Source organism: Eretmochelys imbricata, chromosome 27 (genome assembly GCF_965152235.1).
Source record: "Eretmochelys imbricata isolate rEreImb1 chromosome 27, rEreImb1.hap1, whole genome shotgun sequence".
Classification (NCBI taxonomy): domain Eukaryota; kingdom Metazoa; phylum Chordata; order Testudines; family Cheloniidae; genus Eretmochelys; species Eretmochelys imbricata.
The window spans coordinates 12,798,004-12,815,081 of NC_135598.1; positions in this window are offsets into that span (position 1 = coordinate 12,798,004).

Genomic DNA, 17,078 nt, shown 5'->3' on the forward strand with positions numbered 1-17,078 from the left:
TCATGTGCTTCAGGGGTAGAACCTGGTTCTTAATGAACAATCCTCTACAGCTCAATCACTAGCTGGCCTAGCCAGCACTGTGGGGGACAGTGTGTCACACCAAGCCGCTGTAGCTTGCACTAATTATAGGCAGTACATGGAGTTAAGGTTCCCCAACACTTTCCATTATAAGAACCTGTTTTCAGTTGTTTGTTATCATGGAGGCTGAAATTTACCATGCTGGATGTCTGCCTCCGGAGGAGAAATTTTCTGGGGAGAAGTTTAAGGATCATTACCCCCACTTCGCAGATGGAGAAACTGAAGCACAGACTATGGAAGGGATGAGCAGCAGCTTGGAAGTGAACCCAGGAGTCCTGACTCCTGCTGTAACTACTGACCACGCTGCCTCCCACTAGTGGGAATAAAGCTGGGGAATCCTACTTCCCTGCTCTTCCCCCCCCCCCCCACCCGCCCTGTTCTAACAACAAACCCCCACTCCTCTCTCAGTAATGTGAAGAGAACCAAGGAGTCCTGACTTCACCTCTCACTCTTGTTAAGAGCCACGAGTAGACCCCGGACCTCCTGACTCCCAGCGGCGGCTGCCCCGTTTCCTGGGGGAGCCGACTAGATTTATTATTCCCGGGGGCTTGGGTCTCACCAAGGGTCAGCTGTTCGGGCATGGCAGTGCCGCCTCCCCGTCACAGCCCAGCCCCTCCGCATGCTGTGCATGGTGCTGTCCCAGGGATACCCACGGGGCGCTCGGGCCCTGTCCAGATCGCAGCCGCCCCACCCCGCCGGCATTGGGATGCTGTGACCCCCTTTGTCCGTAGCCATGCTCATTCCACCCGCCCCATTCATGCCCTCAGCAGGCTCCCTTCCCCCTCTCGGAGGGGCTGTTTGCTTTGAGCCCTGCTGCGAGGGGACAATGATGGGGGTCTCAGCTGAAGTTGACGCCCCACTGGGATCTTGGCTCCCATACAAGCTCCTTGTGCCGCTGCCACCTCTGTGCTGGGCTGCCCCCGAGCCTTGCACGTGGCGTGTGAGAGTGGGTTCCTGACCCCAGGCTGACCACAGGCCTGGCTCCAGCTGGGGAGGCCTCCGGGAGCCCCCAGGGGGGTCTCTGCCATAAGGAGGAGCACCAGAGCGCAGGGTTTTCAAAGCACAGGGGCTTCGGGCCTTAAGTGATCTCCAGGCCCAGGTCTGGAGCCTTGGCGCTCCCTGTGGCTGCAGGTTCAAATCCCAGCGGGGGTTGCTCCGCCCATGGCCCTGCTGCGGTTCACTGGGTGCGGGTGCCTATGTGGGCTCTGAGTACTGGGGAATGTGCAGAACTGTCCACCTGTAGCATCTGCCAGCTGAAGATCTCAAAGCAACATCTGTGGCTTGGTCCTCAACAATAGTTGTCCCTCTTTGCTCCCCTTGTGAGGGAGTTTAGGGCAGGGTTATCCCCATTATATAGACAGGTAAACTGAGGGGCAATAGACAAGGTTGCATGCTAACTTGGTGGTGGAGCTGGGAAAAGAACCCAGGAATCCTGACTGCTGGTCTCCCCTGCTCAAAAACCACTAGACCCCCACTTTCCTCCCAGTATCAGGAAGAGAACCCAGGAGTCCTGCTTTCTAGCCCCTGCCTACTCTGCTATCACCACTAGACCCTATGACCTTTCCAAGTCAAGCCCCTCCCGATGAGTTTTTCCAAGCCAGCTCAGCGCCCACAAGCCTGACTTGCTGCTCTCCTGACACTGAGCCAAAGCACTTGAAGGTTTGGTCGCCCTCGTGGGCAGCCTGGTGCCCAGCTCTTTGTGTGTAGAGATGGGGCGTTTGCCAGGAACCCCCCGGGGTGAGTGCTGAAATCTGCCGTGTGTTTGTCACAGGTGTTCAAAGCGAATCAGCTGGCAGAGCCTGCATCCCCAGGCAGCAGGTAGAGGGCCCCCTTGGTCTGTTAATTCGCTGGCAAACCCTCAGTAAATGCCATCCGCCAGGGAGGGGAGAGGGTTCCCCCCCCCACTGTTACGCCCTACTTTCTACTCTGACGGTGGCTCCAACGGCACCCCTGGCAAAGGGGGGGCACCGAGGGGTGGCATCTCGTCCCCGGAGCAAGCTTCACAGGCTCACTGGGCACAGGCTGGCATTCTCCCCTGGATCATAGGCCGGGTGCTGCCCATGTCAGGCTCCAGGAAAGCGGTAGAGAGAGAAGAAAGAGACACAGGCCACTGTTAGCGGACAGGCTGGGAAAGGACCTTGATTGCCCAGGGAGGCTTGGCAGAGCTGGCCAGCAACAATTTGCCAAATTTGCTCTGATCCAGCCTGTCTCCAAGCCGGATCCCCTGCGCCAAGGTCATTGAGCTAATGCCCAGTTCTTAATGTGTGAGGCACCAGCCGTGCCAGCCTGCTGCAGGGTTCTGCCTGCCAAGCGCCCGGCCTGCCTGCAAATGATGGCTGAGGGCTGACACCTGCTGGCTGTCGGTGGCTCTGCAGCACTTGGACCCTTCGCTTGGGCAACACACGGGTATGAAAATAAACAGCAGCGCCGAGCGATCGGTCCCATCCCCGCCTGCTGCTTAGGGAGGCGGTGGGGCTTGATTAATTTTCCTGTAGCAGCAGAATCTAGAGGTGTCAAGCAAGATCAAGGCCCGGTTGGGCTGGGCACATAGTCCCTGCCCTGGCAAGCTTACAGGCCAGATAGGTTCTACAGAAAAAAGGTGGGAGGGGAAACTGAGGCACAGAGTGGCACAATGACTGGCCCAGACTCCTCCAGCAGGTCAGCAGCAGAGCTGGGTACATGACCCATGTTCTTAAAGCCGAGCCTACAGCCTGAGCCATTGCCCTAGCCCTGCACAGGAGAAGGAGGTTAATGGACAGGACTCCTGGGCTGTGTTCCCAGTTCTAAGACCTTGTCAAAGTTATTTTTCCCCCCTCTGTGCCTCAGTCTCCCTACCTGAGTGAAGGGGGATAGGATGACAACAGGATGCTAGCTCCTGGGCAAGGGGCGGGTCATAACACTGCCTTTGTGACTAAGGGAAGTGGGGGAGATTCTCTGCCCTGGGATTTGCGGGGGGTCAGACTCGATGATCTGATGCTCCCTTCTGGCCCTAAACTCTGTGAGGCCTTATAAATCTCCTGCAGGTGCAAGAACACCCCGGCTGGGTCAGCAGCAGGGCTTGTCCCTGGGGCCTCTGGCTCTAGGCACCTGAGGGCCGCTCTGGCTTGAGCTAACAGGGCAGCCCGGTTCGCTGGGAGGAAGGTCTCTCCACAATCTGGCCATTAGAGGGGGCGAGAGAGCTACACGAGGCCCACGTGGGGAGCCCGGACAGGAATGAGTTAAACTCACCCCACCTCACCCCCCCCACACACGCTGCACCCACGCGCCACTTCTTCAATGCGCTCCCCACCCACCCCTGTTCTAATGCGGCTCTGCCGCCTCCGCAGCGCTGGGAATATTCCCCTTTCCAGGGCTGCTGGGCCCGTCACGTACTCTCTGATCCACTCCTCCAGAGGAACTGAAGGTTTGCTAAGAGGGAGCCCAGTTACTGAGCCAGGGGGCAGCATGGCTCAAGCTGCGGAGACCCGTGTGTCCAGCAATCCCTGGTGTTGGTTGCCCTCTGAGTGTCCGTCCCTCAGGCAGTGGGGTGGCCCTGGTGCTTCAGAGGAAGGTGGAATTCACCCTGAGAACAGTGTGATGTTGCAAAGCGGGTAGGGAGAAAAATCCCCTTCCTGACCCCTGGAAGCAGTGGGCTGCTCGACCCTGAAGCATGAGACTTTCCTCATTAACTCCCTTCCCAGTGCAGTGAGCAGCGGCCAGCTGAGGCCATGCAGCTGGGATCCAAGCAGCCACAAGTGTAGGGAGAGTCTGGTAAGGGGTCTTGGTCTCCGGAATTCTGTGGCAGAGGGGAAACTTCAGGTTGCCTGTCATGTCAGTGGTTGAGCCAGGAATGAAACCCAGGAGTCCTGCCCTTCCAGCACTCTCCCCTGGCTCTAACCACTAGACCCTCACTGCCTGTTCTAATACCAGTTAGGCAGCTGTGGGCTGGGATCCCTGTGTCTGAGGCTGGGGGCTAAGTGAGGTGCAGTGGGTAGGGTGGTTTGGGTCACCAGCCATGTGAGATTTTCCTCCCCAGTCTCTTGTTTGCTGAAGCCTCCAGTGCCAACTTCCTCATCCAGGAGCACTCTCATTCCAGCCAAACCTCCCAGCTGCCCGGCTTAAAGGGAGAGAGCAGCCCAGAGACAGGGAGCTGAGGTGGGGCAGAGGCTGGCAAATCAAACTGCCACCTCCCTTCCCAAGGTCACGGAACAATTCCCTGCCAGAGCTGGTGAGCTGTCTGGAACCGGATGCACAGGGACCATGGGAGAGACGCTGAGCCTGGAAGGAGCTGCTGAAGTCCCTTTGGCGTGTGCAGCAGCGTAGATGGAGTGCAGTCTGGGCACCAGGCACCACTGGCCTGGTGGGGAGGTGGTTGGGGAGCTGGGGGGTGGGGAGGGTTCCCGTTGATTCTTAGATCAGGCTTGTGGCCTGATTCTCAGTTGTCCCATTCGTGCCCGTGTCAGCTAGAGCACCCTCAGGACTGCTCTAACTTGCACTCCGTTCCCTATGCCCCCAGGATGCAGAGACAAGCTCTAAAGCCATGTGACACCCTTAACACACAACCTAATGCTGGTGGGGAGGGGGTGTGTGAGCAAAGAACCTTTTGCCAGCGCTACACCAGCCAGGTGGGATTTCCAGGGGATGGGGAGCATTTATACCCACTTTGAAGCCCCTTTATGCTGCTGGAGCTGCTTAAAAGGCCCTTAGCATAAGAGTCAGACCCCCAAGGTTCAGGTGCCTATAACACCTGGCATTTTGATGAATCCTCCATACCAGAGCTGGGGTTTAATAAGTGAAGTTTCGCTCCGGTCCCTGGAAACTGGTGTCGCCCCGATTCGTACAGCCAGGAGGGCCTGGGCCGGATTAAGAATTCATTAAGGCCAGAAGGGTCCAGTGTGATCATCTAACCAGATCTCCTGCATAAGCACAGGCCAGACGGCCTCCCCCAACAGTTCCTTCTTCCCACCCATACCTTGAGGTTGAGCTATGCAGTGTATCCCTTAAAAAGACACCCAGCCTTAAAGACTTCAAGCGACGGAGAATCCACCACAACTCTAGGTAAGTTGTTCCAGTGGTTACTTCCCCTCACTGGCAAAAATGTGAACCTTATTGCTAGTCTGAATTTGTCTAGCTTCATCTTCAAGCCATTGGTTCTCCTTCTGCCGTTGCCTGCTAGATTACGGAGCCCTCTGCTTTCAGAGATTTCTTCCTCATGTAGGTACGTGTACGTCATGATCAAGCCACCTCTTAACCTTTGCTTGGATAAACTAGCTGAGCTTCTCTGGTGTCTCACTTTCAAGCAGATTTTCCAGCTCAAATAGTTCTTGTGGCTCATTTCAAAACCTTGTCCATGCTATCAACATCCTTCTTGAAATGTGGTCACCAGAACTGGAGAGAGTATCCGCTAGTGGTCTGGTTAATGGTCCGTACCCGCTTCCCACCAGCGCATCCGAGTCTGGAACTCCTGGGAGCATCTCGACATCCTGAGGCTCAGCCCCAAACCCGGAATGGTTCTGGGCTCCCCCGATCCCCAGCTGTAACGTCAAGGCTGTATCATGGCGTCTCAAGGTGGCACAATGGCCAGGGGAAGTCTGGGTGTCTTTCACCATCCTCCTTGCTGGTGGTACAAGAGACCAGTACTGTCCCGCCGAGACCAGGGCTCTCCAGGTGGTCAAAAAAAAAAGAGGGAAATGATTTTGAGATAAATTTCAGAATTGTTTCCTTTTCGCGGGGGTCAAAATGGAGCCATTTTCTGGGTTGGGGGATTCCCCACTTCTCTGAGATACTTTTCATGCACTATAAGGTGGGTAGAAAGTTGGCTAGATTGTCGGGCTCAACGGGTAGTGATCAATGGCTCCATGTCTAGTTGGCAGCCGGTGTCAAGTGGAGTGCCCCAGGGGTCGGTCCTGGGGCCGGTTTTGTTCAATATCTTCATAAATGATCTGGAGGATGGTGTGGATTGCACTCTCAGCAAATTTGCGGATGATACTAAACTGGGAGGAGTGGTAGATACGCTGGAGGGCGGGATAGGATACAGAGGGACCTAGACAAATTGGAGGATTGGGTCAAAAGAAATCTGATGAGGTTCAATAAGGATAAGTGCAGGGTGCTGCACTTAGGACAGAAGAACCCAATGCACCGCTACAGACTAGGGACCGAGTGGCTAGGCAGCAGTTCTGCGGAAAAGGACCTAGGGGTGACAGTGGACGAGAAGCTGGATATGAGTCAGCAGTGTGCCCTTGTTGCCAAGAAGGCCAATGGCATTTTGGGATGTATAAGTAGGGGCATAGCCAGCAGATCGAGGGACGTGATCGTCCCCCTCTATTCGACATTGGTGAGGCCTCATCTGGAGTACTGTGTCCAGTTTTGGGCCCCACACTACAAGAAGGATGTGGATACATTGGAGAGAGTCCAGCGAAGGGCAACAAAATGATTAGGGGTCTGGAACACATGAGTTATGAGGAGAGGCTGAGGGAACTGGGATTGTTTAGTCTGCAGAAGAGAAGAATGAGGGGGGATTTGATAGCTGCTTTCAACTACCTGAGAGGTGGTTCCAGAGAGGACGGTTCTAGACTATTCTCAGTGGTGGAAGAGGACAGGACAAGGAACAATGGTCTCAAGTTGCAGTGGGGGAGGTTTAGGTTGGATATTAGGAAAAACTTTTTCACTAGGAGGGTGGTGAAACACTGGAATGCGTTGCCTAGGGAGGTGGTGGAATCTCCTTCCTTGGAGGTTTTTAAGGTCAGGCTTGACAAAGCCCTGGCTGGGATGATTTAATTGGGTATGGGTCCTGCTTTTGAGCAGGGGGTTGGACTAGATGACCTCCTGAGGTCCCTTCCAACCCTGATATTCTATGATTCATTGCATTTTTGTATCAACATCATTTTTGAAAGTTGAAAACGCCTTTTCCGGCAGATGAAAACGCTGGATTAAAAGCAGTGGGTGAGAATGGGAAATGTTGAGAATGCCTACGGCTTTTCACAGGAAGTGTTGGTTTGGGGGGAGGCGCGGGTGGGGGGGAGACCATTTCTAGACCCCAAAGAAGTTCAGTTTTTTCAGCTGGTTCTAACCAGGGTGGTGTCAGCTTGCGGGGGGGCGGGGTTGCCTTGCCTTAGAGACTTTAAGGTCAGAAGGGACCTCGTCTGACCTCCTGCACATTGCAGGCCACAGAACTCCCGTACAAGCCCCTGATCTCGACCTGAGACACAGACGTCCTCAAATCGTGAGTTAAAGCCTTCAAGTGACAGGGATGCCACCATTTACATGAGTTTGAACCTGCAAGTGACTCATGCTGCCTGTTCTGTGGGCGTCCCTGGTTCAGCAGACGTCTCAAGAGCGGGCAGAAGCCCCCTAAAAGTGGCGGGGGGCCACCGGCACATGAACCGTGGCCCCAGCCCATGCACCACCCGTCCCCCCTAGGCCCTGCCCCCGCACCGTCTCTTCTCCGCCCCTCCCTGCCATTGCTCGCCCTTGCAACTGGTAAAAAGTGGTGGGGCCGTGGCCTCTGGTCCCCCTCCGCTTCCAATACCCCTGCACTGGTTCCTTCATCTCCCCTGCCTTCGGACAGGATGCAGTCAGATGTCCAAGGGGTTTGGCCCAGCGAGGCTGCCTCTTCCAGGGTCACTGGCCCTTTAATGGGAGATGGGCCTCAGCCCCACCTGTGACATGCCTCCTCTCTTCCCCAGGTGGGGGAAATGAAGGTCATGTGACCCAATTCGGCTGGGGTAGGTGATAAGGGAGGGTCCTGGGGAGACAGCTGTGGGTGAAGGACGGTGTCAGGCTTCTGCCCTGGACAGCTGGCAGACTGCGCCCCAGCCCAGTGGCTGGGGCGGGAGAGGGTCTCGCCCTGGAGGTTTCGTGCTCAGCTCCGCTTCCTGACCACCTGCCTGGGAACCGGAAAAGGCAGTTGAAAAGCGGCAGGGAGGGGTGCAGCCTACACCCCGGAAGGAGGGCCGTGCGGTCCCTTCTCTACAAGGGACAGGTTGGAACCTCGAACCACCAGAACCTGGAAAGACCTGGTAAATGAGACCCCAGAAGGGGACCTGTGTTTTAAAGGCATTGGGAGGGAGCGGAGGTGGGGACCCTACGGGGGCCATGAGGGGGTGCTCTGGAGGTGGCACCCCCCCTAATGCTGCTGCTGCTGCTCAGCTCCCTTTGGCAACAGTCTCTGCAGAAGGGCCAAGGAGCATATGGGCTGTGGAGATAGACCCAGGCCCAGGGAGAGGAATTTGGGGCCCCACTGTATCAGTCTGCTCCCATTTCAGCCCTGTTACAGATGTTTTGGGGGGCCCTGGTTCAGTTGTCCCCCCAACCCTCTCGCTTGCCAGCCCTGGATAGAACTGATCTCATCCCCAGAGGGGATCCCTCTGAGGCAGGAAAAATTCTGCCCTCCAGCTACCCATGGACCTCGGGAGAGGGTATGTGTAACCCCTGGGAATACTGTGTGGGCTCTTTGTCCCCACCAAATCACCCGTGCAGCCTTTCCCCTGGGTGCTGGAGGGATGGGGGCTAGATCTGTGCATCCAGAGGTCCCTGGTGGTGGCGGGGGGGGTCACTGTCTTTTCACCACATGCCCTGACCCAGAGACCTTCCTTGCTCTGTCAAGGTCAGGGGAGGGAACAAACCCACTGAACCTACAGCGTGGGGCTTGTGGGGGTCCCCCAACCCACTCGCCCTGGGGCGGAGCTGAGCATGGGCAGGCATGTAATTAACACGACACTAGGCGTAGATCATTAGTGCGCTGGCCAGTGACAGCAGTGCAGAGTGGGCGAGGAGCACCTCCCCTGCTGATCTGGGGGGGGTGGAGGGGGGCTGGGGTCCAAGAGTTGCCCAGAAAAGCCCGGGGCAAGGGACTGGGGACAATGGAAGATGCCCCAGCACTCCGACTCCCCTGACTCCTCCTCCGCTTTGCCCTCCCTGTGGCAACAGGCCTCTTCTCTTCCACTCCCAGATCTCCCCTTCTCCATGAGCCCCACCCTTCTTACAAGCCCCTCCCCCAAACACCTTCCTTTGCAAGCCCCCCACCTCAGCTTCCGAGCCCCCCCTTCTTCCTTCTTTTCGCACCCCACCCCACCCCAAGCTGAAGGCTTCTCTCCGCTGAAAGCAGCCCCATAATGCTCCATCAAAGCAAATCAAAGTAATAAAATGTAATTTAATTCCTAGAGAAGGGTGAGCCTGTAAGTGGCAATTACCCGAAATGTTCTGCTATTTTTACTCGCTCTTTGCAAGAGAAATTGCTGCTGAGACAATGCGCAGCCCTTTGCAGCAGCTCGAAAGCAGACCCGGGTCTTGCCCTCCTGCCGCTCCACGCTCGCTGGGCTGGGGTCAGTGGCACTTCTGCGGGGTGAAACTGGTGGGAGTGGGAGCAGGATCGGCCCCAGTGCATGTGGGTGAGGAGTATTTGGTGGAGGGGGACGGGGGGGTGTTAGCAATGGGGGTGTGTGGGTGGGTGTGAGCGCACGCGTGCATTGGTGTGACCAGGCCTGTGTGCACTTGTATGTGTTCGCCTGTGTTGGGAGGCGTGTGTGTGCGTGGGTGTTTGGGGTGTTTGTGGTGTGTGTGTTAGGGTGAGGGGGTGACCATGAATGCGTGTGCGTGGGTGTTTGTGATGTGTGTGTTAGGGTTGGGGGGTGAGGGGGCGTCCATGAATGTGTGTGCATGGGTGTTCGGGGTGTTTGTGATGTGTGTGTTAGGGTGAGGGGGTGTCCATGAATGCGTGTGCGTGGGTGTTTGTGATGTGTGTGTTAGGGTTGGGGGGTGAGGGGGCGTCCATGAATGCGTGTGCGTGGGTGTTTGGGGTGTTTGTGGTGTGTGTGTTAGGGTGAGGGGGTGACCATGAATGCGTGTGCGTGGGTGTTTGTGATGTGTGTGTTAGGGTTGGGGGGTGAGGGGGTGTCCATGAATGTGTGTGCGTGGGTGTTTGGGGTGTTTGTGGTGTGTGTGTTAGGGTGAGGGGGTGACTATGAATGCGTGTGCGTGGGTGTTTGTGATGTGTGTGTTAGGGTGAGGGGGTGACCATGAATGCATGTGCGTGGGTGTTTGTGATGTGTGTGTTAGGGTGAGGGGGTGACCATGAATGCGTGTGCGTGGGTGTTTGTGATGTGTGTGTTAGGGTTGGGGGGTGAGGGGGCGTCCATGAATGCGTGTGCGTGGGTGTTCGGGGTGTTTGCAGGAGGCCATCCTGAGATTTTCCCAGTTCTCTCCCCAGGTTTCTTGCCTAGGATCAGCCATCAGAGATGGGTCCTTATTGCCGCACCAGGGACGCCTACCCCCCGAGCTGCCGGCTAAGGGCCTGCAGGGTGGCTACTGCAGTGCTTGGGTTCGACAGGCGCTGTCTCAGCGACTAGTCCCTGGTGAGGAGGGGAGCCATGCAGAGTAGGCATTCGGCTGGCATCTAAACCCTCTGGTTTCTGGCTTCTGGATGGACCCTGCTAGTCACTGCACCCTCCTGCCTTCCCTCAGACCCAGCAGGAATAGTGCTGAGCAAGTGTCCAGCTCTGCGGATGCCCCTCAATCCCGACCCTCTGCTATCCCAGCCCTATGCTCTCTCCCCACACAGCTCTGAGGATGCCCCTCAGTCTCGACACTCTGCTATCCCAGCCCTGTGCTCTCCCCACACAGCTCTGAGGATGCCCCTCAGTCTCGACCCTCTGCTATCCCAGCCCTATGCTCTCTTCCCCCACAGCTCTGAGGATGCCCCTCAGGCTCGACACTCTGCTATCCCAGCCCTGTGCTCTCTCCCCCCACAGCTCTGCTGATGCCCCTCAATCCTAAGAACATAAGAACGGTCAGACTGGGTCTGACCAAAGGTCCATCCAGCACAGTGTCCTGTCTGCCGACAGTGGCCAGTGCCAGGTACCCCAGAGGGAATGAACCGAACGGGGAAACATCCAGTGATCCATCCCCTGTCGCCCATTCCCAGCTTCTGGCAAACAGAGGCTAGGGATACTATCCCTGCTCATCCTGGCTAATAGTCATTGAGGGACCTATCCCCCATGAGCTTATCTAGTTCTTTTTTGAACCCTGTTGTAGTCTTGGCCTTCACAGCATCCTCTGGCAAGGAGTTCCACAGATTGACTGTGCGTTCTGTGAAGAAATACTTCCTTTTCTTTGTTTTACACCTGGTGCCTATTAATTTCATTTGGTGATCCCTAGTTCTTGTGTTATGAGAAGGAGTGAATAACACTTCCTTATTCACTTTCTCCACCCCGGTCTTGATTTTACAGACCTCGATCAGATCCCCCCTCAGTCGCCCCTTTTCCAAGCTGAACAGTTGCAGTCTTCTTAACCTCTCCTCACAGGGAAGCCATTCCAGACTCCTCCTCATTTTTGTTGTCCCTTCCTGAATCTTTTCTAATTCTAATAGATCTTTTTTGAGACGGGTGACCACATCTGCTCACAGTATTCAAGGTGTGGACGTCCCATGAATTTATACAGAGGCAACAGGATATTCTCTGTCTTAGTATCTGTCCCTTTCTTAATGATTCCCATCGTTCTGTTCACTTCTTTGACTGTCGCTGCACAGTGAGGGGATGATTTCCAAGAAAGATCCACACTGACTCCAAGATCTTTCTTGAGTGGTAACCGCTAATTTAGACCCCATCATTGTGTATGTATAGTTGGGATTATGTTTTCCAATGTGCATCCTGACCCCTTGATGTCCCGGCCCTGCCCCCAGACACCCACAGCTCTGCCGATGCCCCTCACTCCCGACCCATAGCTCCCTGCTATCCCAGCCCTGCCCCCTAACACACAGCTCTGCCGATGCCCCTCACTCCCGACCCATAGCTCCCTGCTATCCCAGCCCTGCCCCCTAACACACAGCTCTGCCGATGCTCTTCCCTCCCAACCCATAGCTCCCTGCTGTCCCAGCCCTGCCCCCCAACACACAGCTCTGCCGATGCCCCTCCCTCCCAACCCATAGATCCCTGCTGTCCCAGCCCTGCCCCCCAACACACAGCTCTGCCGATGCCCCGCACTCCCGACCCATAGCTCCCAGCTATCCCAGCCCTGCCCTCCAACACACAGCTCTGCTGATGCCCCTCCCTCCCAACCCATAGCTCCCTGCTGTCCCAGCCCTGGCCCCCAACACACAGCTCTGCGTTGCCCCTCCCTACCGACCCATAGCTCCCTGCTGTCCCAGCCCTGGCCCCCAACACACAGCTCTGCGTTGCCCCTCACTCCCAACCCATAGATCCCTGCTGTCCCAGCCCTGCCCCCCAACACACAGCTCTGCCGATGCCCCGCACTCCTGACCCATAGCTCCCAGCTATCCCAGCCCTGCCCTCCAACACACAGCTCTGCCGATGCCCCTCCCTCCCGACCCATAGCTCCCTGCTGTCCCAGCCCTGGCCCCCAACACACAGCTCTGCCGATGCCCCTCCCTCCCGACCCATAGCTCCCAGCTATCCCAGCCCTGCCCTCCAACACACAGCTCTGCCGATGCCCCTCCCTCCCGACCCATAGCTCCCAGCTATCCCAGCCCTGCCCTCCAACACACAGCTCTGCCGATGCCCCTCCCTCCCGACCCATAGCTCCCTGCTGTCCCAGCCCTGCCCCCGAACACACAGCTGTGCGTTGCCCCGCACTCGCGACCCATAGCTCCCTGCTGTCCCAGCCCTGCCCTCCAACACACAGCTCTGCGTTGCCCCTCCCTCCCGACCCATAGCTCCCAGCTATCCCAGCCCTGGCCCCCAACACACAGCTCTGCGTTGCCCCTCACTCCCGACCCATAGCTCCCTGCTATCCCAGCCCTGCCCCCTAACACACAGCTCTGCCGATGCCCCTCCCTCCCAACCCATAGCTCCCTGCTATCCCAGCCCTGGCCCCCAACACACAGCTCTGCGTTGCCCCTCCCTCCCGACCCATAGCTCCCTGCTGTCCCAGCCCTGGCCCCCAACACACAGCTCTGCCGATGCCCCTCCCTCCCGACCCATAGCTCCCTGCTGTCCCAGCCCTGGCCCCCAACACACAGCTCTGCGTTGCCCCTCCCTACCGACCCGTAGCTCCCAGCTATCCCAGCCCTGCCCCCCAACACACAGCTCTGCCGATGCCCCTCCCTCCCAACCCATAGCTCCCTGTTGTCCCAGCCCTGGCCCCCAACACACAGCTCTGCCGATGCCCCGCACTCGCGACCCATAGCTCCCTGCTATCCCAGCCCTGCCCTCCAACACACAGCTCTGCGTTGCCCCTCCCTCCCAACCCATAGCTCCCTGCTGTCCCAGCCCTGGCCCCCAACACACAGCTCTGCGTTGCCCCGCACTCGTGACCCATAGCTCCCAGCTATCCCAGCCCTGGCCCCCACCACACAGCTCTGCGTTGCCCCTCCCTCCCGACCCATAGCTCCCTGCTGTCCCAGCCCTGGCCATGCCCTCTGAGTCTTGTGGTGAGTCGCACTGTGGCGAGCTGTGCGGCTGAGGCTGAATGACCTGCCGTGCGCCAGGTTCGCTCCCCGCATGGCACGAGCTGGCATGTGTGCTCTGCCCTCTGGGGAGGAGCCCAGCTGGGGGGCATGTGCCAGCGGGGGGAGGAAGGGGGGGCTATTTCCAACCCATGGCTCCCTTGGGTGGCCGGGAAACGCCTGCCCCGGAGAAGTCACCAAGGGGGAAACCTCCTGTGGTTAGAAAAAAGTCCCAGTGTTCTTTAAGAACAATACAAAAGACCCCGTTGCCATAACAACCTTGCCGTCCCTTCCACTGGCGGATGCCAGCCCCTGCCGGGAAATGCCCCCGGGCCCCTTTCGCAGGCTGTGGGCCTGGTAACCCTCTGGCTCCCTGACCCTGGCTGCAGCGTAACTAGCCGGCTTGCCGAGGCTCTCGTGGGCCCGAAAGGCGCAGAGGGGCCCGGACCCTAAACCCAAACCCTAACCCTAACCCTGTGCCGCCCGCCGGGAGGGCGCCAAGTGACGAGCTGGCAAGCCCCACCTTGAAGTCACCCGCATGGGGGGGCGGGGTGGCGGGAGGCCCTCAGCTGGGCTCTGTCAATATCCTGGGTGATCTCTGGGTGATTCCTTTCATGCCAGGGGGGTTTCAACCTTCTTTGAATCATGCCCCACCTTAGCTCTTTTTCTTTCACTTGGAGCCCCCCTCCCTTACAATGCAGGGGCACCAGAAGGACTGCAGAAGTGTGCGTGCCGGGGGGGCCAGTGGTCACAAAGCCGGTTCTGTGGATCCAGCCAGAGAACGGGCTCAGCCTCCCCTGGGCTAGACCCACCCCAGGCCAGTCACTGTGCTTCTTCCTCGGCTGGGAATGAGGAAGGAGCCGTGTGAATAAGGGGCTAGATTGGGACTGACCCTGGAGACTCCGGCAGACCTCTGCTTGCTCTCCAGGGCATCTCTTTGGTGGGGCCCCCAACCAGCCCCCCCTTACTCACCAGGACCCTGCCAGGCACCACCCTTTGCTCTCCAGAGCGTAGCCTAAGGGACCCCCAGCTATCCCCACTCTCTGCAGTGGGGTTGCCCACATTTCCCAGCTTGGAGCCATCCTGTTGGCAACGGCCTGGGAACAGACTCCAGCTGCCTCTCGTTTCTGCCTCCTGAGGGCTGGTGACATGCTCCCGCTCTCCCTGTAGCAGTGGGGTGCCCCCCCACCAGGCTGCGATGGTGGGAGTTGGAGTGTAGACAGCAGCTGGCCTTCCCTAAGCCTGCTTGGAGCCAGAGAGAGAATCGCAACCTCCAGGCATCCCAGGTGAACCGCTCCGTCCCCACCCTGTGAGCTTGCGTTTCCAGACCCCGGCTGGACCAGAGCCATGCCCAGCTCGCTGTCGGCAGCTGCCTCCATCCCTCCCGAGCAAGCCCCAGCGCCAGCAGCCACCACACGGGTCTCCGGAGGACCCCGGGTGACTCACAGCTCTTTGTGTCACGAGCCTCGAAGCTGCTCCTCCCACCTGCCTCAGGCGCAGAGCCCCAGCTGGCACGGAGCTGCGCAGAGCGGAGTCCACCGGGGAGCACGAGCTGGGGGCGGGCTGCGGGGGAGGCCGCAAAGCAGCGGGGCGGGGAAGGGGAGAGGTTCGGCGCTCGTTTCTTTTGCGGAGCAGAGCGGACTTGGTGCTGGGGCCAGCCTGCCGCCTCCCCAGGAGGCTTTGAGAGCCAGGCACAGCGGAGACGGCAGCATGATCAGTCTCCCCTACCGTGCCCGAGCGCCGGGCCCTGCGGAGCATTCTCGTGCCATTCGGCCCTGGGCAGCTCGGTGGGAGGTAGCGTGGCCCGGTGGTGAGCGCACAGGCATGCCGGGAGGAGGGCTCTCTGAGTACCTGCTGGGAGCCTTTCAGACCTTAATTGCAGGGGCGGTGGTGCTAAATATTTAACAAAGGAAATCTTTCTCCCAACTGTTCATTAGCCAGGGGTGATAGATTTACGTTAACCAAACTGAAGAAAGACCCCAAAATTATTTGGGAGGAAAACTTTTCCACTGTCTTTCTCCACTGTAAAGATGCAACACCCAGCAAAGCTCAGTTTTGCTTTTCATTTGCATGTCCTTTAACTGAGCCCCGGGACCGAGTTTCAGGCTCTTGGTGGTATTTTCCAAAGCCCCCCTCCATGTTGATCTAACTTTGCTCCCCATTGCAGTCAGTAGGAATTTTAGCCTTTGAGATTACTGCAGGCCCCTAGACAGGCTCAGGTGCTGGGATTTTGAGGTAATCCAGTTGCTTTAAGTGGCCAAGTTCCAGGAAAATATTTACCCAGGCAGGGCATCTAGTAACCACAAACCCTGTTCACCCGGATCCTCTACAAAAGGTCTGGTGCAGGGTGTGGGGGCATAGTTACAACAGGGCCACAAACTCTAATTGAGGCAAAAAGCTCCTCCGGTGACATGCTCACGTGTTAAAACCACAGATCCCTTGTCCACGCTAGAAGGATGCCACATGTTAATTAGCCGCTAACGTGTGGCAAAAACACACCTTATGTCCCAGCAAAGACCAGGCCAAAGCTGAAAACATATGGAACAGATGGGGCTCCGAGTTGAATGAGCTGAGACAGGATTGTGCAGTGGTCTGGGCAGTGAAGAATTGTGCAGTGGTCCTGGGTGACTTCAGTCAAGTCACTTACGTCCTCTGTGCCTCAGTTTCCCACCTGCCCTATCTCAGCGGAGTGTCATGGGGATAAATGCAATAAAGGCTCAGAAGTGCTTTGAGATCACCTGCTGAAAAGCATGACACGAGAGCAAGGTATTAAAACAAGCGTCAGGAGTTCACGTTCCAAACCTTGGCTTTTAGAAGAGATGCATAGCTGCTGAATCTTGTTCTCAAGAGCTGGCTGGAAAATGGATTTTATTTCCCATCAGAATAAAAAAATTGAGACTGTTTTCACTGAATTTTTCAGCTTTTGGTTGAAAAACCAAAAAATGATTTTTTTTTCATATTCCAACAACCCAAAATGGACCATTTGTGCCAAGCGAGAAATTGAAAATTACACTTTTTGCCAATGAAAACTTGAAAAATGTAAATGAAAACAAGAATTTTCATAAGATTTTCAGGGAGGGTTTTTTCCCCAAAAAGTCATTTTTGTATTGAAAAGTAAAACGCTGGAGCTCAATTCCCCTGGGCTCTGCTGTTGTCCGAGCACCCCGCAGGCAGTGCCATTCTTGTTGGATGCATTATCAGGCAAACTGGTTCTCTCATTGTTTCTTATTTCATCACTGTCGCCCGCAGTGGCAGGCTAGGACCATGGGGCGCTAGATGCTGTATAAACACCAAACAAGAAAGACAGTCGTTGCCCCCAGGAGCTTAGAATCTAAGTACAAGGCAAGAGACACCTGATGGAGGCAAACAGAATGCCCCTCCCAAGCGGGTGGGGTTGTACCCCGGCGTGCGACCAGCTCTGGGGTTTGCCTTCTCTCCCCAAGGGCCCTCAAGCTGCAGGCTAAACAAGCAGGACAGTGGGAAGCTGGCAGGGCTCGGGTTAGAAGAGAGATTGGGGGTGAGCGGCTTGCTTGGGCAATGCCTGGCAGAGTCAACGCATTCCAGAATGAGCTGGGCATGTCCCCTTCGGTGTTGCTGATCCTGGCAGTCAGGTCCGCAGCCC